This window comes from Lathyrus oleraceus, chromosome 5, assembly GCF_024323335.1.
Source record: "Lathyrus oleraceus cultivar Zhongwan6 chromosome 5, CAAS_Psat_ZW6_1.0, whole genome shotgun sequence".
Taxonomy (NCBI): Eukaryota; Viridiplantae; Streptophyta; class Magnoliopsida; order Fabales; family Fabaceae; genus Lathyrus; species Lathyrus oleraceus.
In genome coordinates this window covers 568809853-568815908 of record NC_066583.1, presented here as the reverse complement: position 1 = coordinate 568815908, position 6056 = coordinate 568809853, and positions in this window count along the sequence as shown.

The window sequence follows — 6056 nt, the reverse complement described above, 5'->3', positions numbered from 1 at the left end:
AATACTGAAAATCAACTAGCGGACATCTTCACAAAGCCGCTAGCTACTGAACCTTTCTTTCATATCCGCCGAGAACTTGGTATTCTCGATATTTCGGAATGAGCATTATAAACTGTTGGTTTTACCTTATTCCATTTAACATTATAATCTTGTACCTCTAACAAATTGATGTTGTTGCAAGCACAAGTTTAATTGTTCATCAAGCTACTTCGGCATCGAGGTGATACTGTTCCTTTTTCTCTCTCTCTCTGCAAAGTTTCATGGTTAAATAGCTATACTACATAACAATATTGTATATATACATGATGTATCTTATTGGATGTTTATTGTTGTGTGGCAATCTATTTATGCATCAAACTTGTAAGCGTATGTGCAGAAAAGTGAAAAACTGGATTTTTTGCCTGTATGAGTCGACCGTAACAGGGGAATGGTCGACGCACACTTAATTTTTTTTGTGATTTTTCAAAAATCAAACAGTATGCGTCGACGCATGCAGAGGTATGGTCGACGCATCGCTCAAAAACTCTGTTTTTCTGCAGAAAACCTTACATCTTCTCATGCATCTACATTCAAAAAGCCTCATTAAATGTGCATTTACATTACATTACATTTCAAACTTCCCACTACCTAGTAAGTTGCATCTACCTAGTGTCTATTGTCCCTTGATCTTTCCTCTTCCCAAAACCCTAACTTCTCATCTACAAAAAGGGAAACCCTCTCTCTTGCAAAATCATTCTCAAAAACCCTCACCAACCTTCACTCTCTATCCACACACACTAAGTTTCAAATCTGTTCAAATGGCTTCCACATCTCGCAGACCTACCGGCAAGAGATCCTGGGAATCATCCACCGCATCTCTACCCATCTCCGCTGTATCGCTTGTTCCACCGGCTCACGTTGAATCCTTCAACAAAGATATCGGCAAAAGAGGAGTTGTACGACAACATGCTTTCTACAAACTTACCGCCAAACGCATGCACCTCATAGAAATCATGCCTTTGCTACAGCATCAAGGCATTGTCAAATTCTTGGAATGCAATGCTAAATACAGCGAAGACTTAGTCCGAGTGTTCTACGCCGGCCTTCATGATAAATTTCGCGGGCACAAGTTTCACTCCAGGATCGGCACGACAAAGGTATCGTTTAAGTCAAACGTTTGGAACAAATACTTTGATATGTCACTGGATGATGCTGAAAATCCTCTACCTGAGGTAACCGACTCTCACCAAATAGAAGGTTACGAGTTTAGGAGTGCGTTGAACGATATGCTGAAACGACCATACCCTGATCATATTGTGAACAGTGACGCGTTCCCACGAACTGTCACTGCCGGCAAGCTGAAAACAGGAGAACGGATTCTTCAGTAGATTGTCTCACGCATCCTGCGACCAAAGAAGGGTGGTCTCTCCAAAGTTGAACAGGTTGAGGTTCATCTCATGTACATTTTGAAGAATAAGCAGAAAATCAACTGGCCCTACTACATTGCCAGTAGGATGTTCAGTCTACGTGATTCTGGACGAGGCACGGCTCTTGCCTACGGATCTTTCATTCAAGAGGTCCTTACTGCAGCTAACGTCAATCATCCGTCCTTCCCGCATACTTCCATCTCATCAGACAAAGAGTTCAGCCCAAAAACTCTGTCTATGATGGGATATTTTTGGTGTGATGAGCGGAGAATGTACAAGTTTGTTCGAAGAGGAAATGTTCTTGCGCCTGTTGCAGCAGATGATGACAGTGATGAAAGTGAAGAAGAAGAAGATGAAGAGGAAAATGAAGCAGAGGAAGCAGGACAAGCCTTTGATCACCATGGTGGAGATAATAGTCCTCCACGCGTTGACACTCACGACTACTCAGACTCCGCTTGGGTTCAGCATTCACATTCAACTGAAGAAGATGTCCCCAACCAGGGTGGCTGGGGTGAATGGCAACATACAGGCTGGTCAACTCAACGTCAATTCTACCAGCCGTATCACCAGGATGATGAAGCATCTCCTCCGTCTCCTCCACAGCATGCAAACTCTTCAGAATTGTTGGATATGATGCGAAATATGCAGCTGGCACAACAATCCTTCATGCAAACTCAGGATGAGCGCTATGCTCATATTAGCAGCCAAATTCAAGCGTAAAATGAGAGGCTTGATAACCTCTCTACAAGCATGAATGAACGGTATGCTGCATTTACCGAAACGTTTGAACGCCAGGAACGATCGGTCGACGGGAGTCTCAAATATCTAGGCGGTATTGTTGAACAAATATCATCTCTGGCTGACCCCTACAGAAACCCTGATATATGTTACCGTCAAGGACGACACCATTAGGACATAGGACTGCATATGCATCTAAAATTGTTTGTTGTTTGACTGAATTTTTCTGTTATGCTTGTTTATGCAAAATCCATTGTAATGATTATCTTCTATTAATTAATGATTATCATTCAGTAATGATATTTGGTGTGATATTGTTATCTGATAGTGTTATTTCCTGTTGAATTTTATGTTATGTTGAATAATCGTTCCTTGTCTCTTTTTGATGTTGTCAAAGGGGGAAAAGAGTACAAGCAGCCAAAATGTTCATCATAATTAACAGTCGGTTTTTGCAGATAGCGTTAGATTACAAAAGAAAGGGGGAGTGTGCATAATGTGTGTAAATACTGCATGTTGTTTGTCTCTTTGGCTTTGCACAGGTTGTCATCATCAAAAAGGGGGAGTATGTAAGGGCAAATTGTCAGACAACATACAATCACAAGTTTCGATGATGACAAATGACCATCATGGATGAATCGGCATTGTCGATTCCACGTCTACAAACAAATGCAACATATTATCTATCATATCCTTCTCTATGCTTATCTAAAACTGCTATATTTCATAAAACATATGTGGATGAAATGTGATCATGACGAAATGCATGAAAACCACAAAAATATGATTTTTTGCAGGTTTGCAGGCTTTGAGTCGACCGCAAGGGTCAGCGCATGAGCCACGGGTCAGCGCATAACACAGACCAATTGGTGACTGGTCAGCGCATGGTTGCTTGAGTCGACCACAGGTCGGCGCATGGCTTACTGCAGTTGGCCACGGGTCAGCGCATGGAATACTTGAGTCGACCATAGGGGTCGGCGCATTTCCCACGGGTCAGCGCACGCCGACCTATGGTCGACCGCTCGTGCGTAAACTCAGTTTTCTGAGTATTTTCCACTGTTTGAAAAGCTGTTATTTTTGGTTGGTAAGTTGGTTACTATAAATAGAAGTCAAATTACTTTTATCAACTAACATTTGTCAAATTGATTTCAAGTGTTCAAAGAAACAAGAAAAAGTGAAATAGGTGTCCAAGATTCATCATCTTCATCTTCAACATCTCACAACACATCAACTACACACAACCATTTTTGAAGTGCTGTGTGATTGGTTAAGGGTGATAAGGTTCGAAGCCGAGATTGGGGAATCCGGTTCGGGTTGAAGCTTGTGGCAGGTTTTTTCTTGAATAAAATCGTTAGGGTTTTGTCCTCCAAGACCGGTTTGTGTTTGGGGGTTTTTGGACGAATTGCTTCATCAATATTCAGCTGAGCGAAGGTGATTTAGAAGAGGAAGTCTTCATCAGTCTAGTAGCGGATTCGGTGATATTTAAGGGAAGAATTCGGGTTCGATTTGTTGTGGTTGAGATCAGCCGGGCCGAGGGTTTGAAGAACGGAAGGTTTTTCAACAAAGGGTCTGGAATCGGACGTCTAGCAACAACAATCGAAGGGCTTGATTCATCTTGAATCAAGGAACAAGGAGAGGAAGCTACATTCAACATCTTGAGAGTTTTGTTGTATATGTGCTTTGCAATCCTTGTATAAACGGTTAAATTCAATAGGTGATATCTATTAAATCATCTCAATTCTAGTTTTAGAATTGAGGGCAGACGTACCCCGAAGCGAGGACGGCAGGGGAACTGCCTCATCAAATCTGTGTCTTCTTTAATTTTCTGCATAATTGTTTTTCAGCTTAAAAATTAAGTGATTTTAGGATAAGCACTTTTACCAAACATTGATATTAATTGAGTAAGAGGTTAAAACTCTGTTTTTGAATCCAAAGTACAATAGAATATTGTACTAGATTAATTGGAATCACTTACTCAACACAAATATCACTTGGAGTGTTTTTGCACACCAAGTGTTTGATAATTTGCCTAATCCAAAATTCTCTTAAGTGTGTATCTAGTTTAATTTGGTATTTGGATCATTGGAACTAGGAATCCTAGTAAGTGAAACAAATCATTGATTGTGCAAATAGTGTAGTGATTCGTATTTCACATTATCTCTAATCCATAGGCTTGACGCATATCCGGTTTTCCAATAACGGTTCGTTTTAGACGATATTTTTCCTCGACCGCTTCCGCACTTAAAACAAATTTTCAAAACCAATTTTAAATTGGTAGCGCCGACTCAAATTCTAATTGGGATCTATTCAACCCCCCCCCCCTTCTAGATCCGTGCCTTAGTCTAACACAAATAACACTTGATTCAGCTATAAATAGAGGCCCCTATGCTCAGAATTAGGGACTCCTTCGCCCAAGCTTTGATCCCAAACACCAAACCCTTCTATTTGAGAGGATAATCCTAAGAATTTCCTCTAGAAATTGAGTTTGAATCTCATTGTTTTGAGATTCAAAACTCCAGGGATCCAAGACCTTTTGTGCATTCTAATATACTTTTGCAAGCATCCTGAGTAAGATCAAGCACGAGCCAAAGCAAGAATAAGTGAATCCAGACCTGCATTGAAGGTATTTTTCAGAAAATTTCATCTCTTCGATTCTCACTCAATTCTCCATAATTCTCTTGGATCCTTGGTTGTCTGAAGTCCTACCAATGTAGGAAACAAGATTGAGTTGCTTTGAGGTCAAATCGAAGCAACTCAGTTCATGCACCTCAAATTTCAACTCCTTGTATCTCTCAACATACTTGGAGTTAGGATAAATTGAGGCCAGATTCGTGCTCAGTGCCATTTTTACTTTAAAATCATGTCCTTTTTTTCTATTTTAGTGATGGTTATGATTGGACCAGTCCAGCGAGGCTCGCCTGAGAAGGAGACCGGAGATTTTCTCCGGCGGTGAGTTGATAAGGTCTAGAGCCACACGATCTATTTGATTTGTTTTAATCACAAGCGTTGGTTTGAATTACCAAGTTTGCGGCGCGCTGACAGGAGTCCACAATGGATTGCGCGCTTGTGGCCACTTGATCTGCCACCTCAATTAATGAGGGAGATCAAGTGGTCCACGTTTTTTCTGATTATTTGATTTTTCATTTTATTTGTGTTATTTTCATTAATTCATATTAATTTTAATATTGATCCAAAAAATATGAGATTTTCACCAAAAAAATTTAAATAAGTTCCTCTTTCATTTTCTGAATTAAAATCATTTTTTGGATCATTATTAATATTTTTCATAATTTAATTGATTTTATGAATATTTTTAATTGTTTAAAAATAGTTTCAAGTTTCTAAAAATGATGAAATTTTTTCTCCAAGGTCCTTTGACCTTGTTTGACCTATGATAAATCTCATGGCCATTTCTTTGGTGTTTTGATGAGGTTTTAGGAAATTGACCGACCATAATTTAATTTAATGCATATTTTAATTGTTTTTAATTGTTTAAATGCTAAATAAATTGTGTTGAGCTTCTATTACTGACTTGTTGAGTTTGACTTGTGTTGTTGATTTGACTTTGTTAAGTTAAGATCATTGGATTTAGGGGATTGATGAAATGTATATTTCATCTCCCAAAATGAATGAATGATCTTAATTTGGTAAAAATCCTCCGTTGACCAATTTGTGTTGATTCCATTCCCCCTCCCTCTTCATCTCATTCCCCTTCTTTATTCATTCATGTCATGGACCTATGATATCTCTATATCCTAAGGCTAGTTTATTGCAAAATCAACATGAGTATGGATGAGATTAGGTCCACCATTTTACATATTCTTTTTGCGTGTGGTATGTTTCATGAGCATAGTCCATTATACTATGTCTCTAACATACATTAACACCAAAATTTTATTGTCTGATCTCAAATAG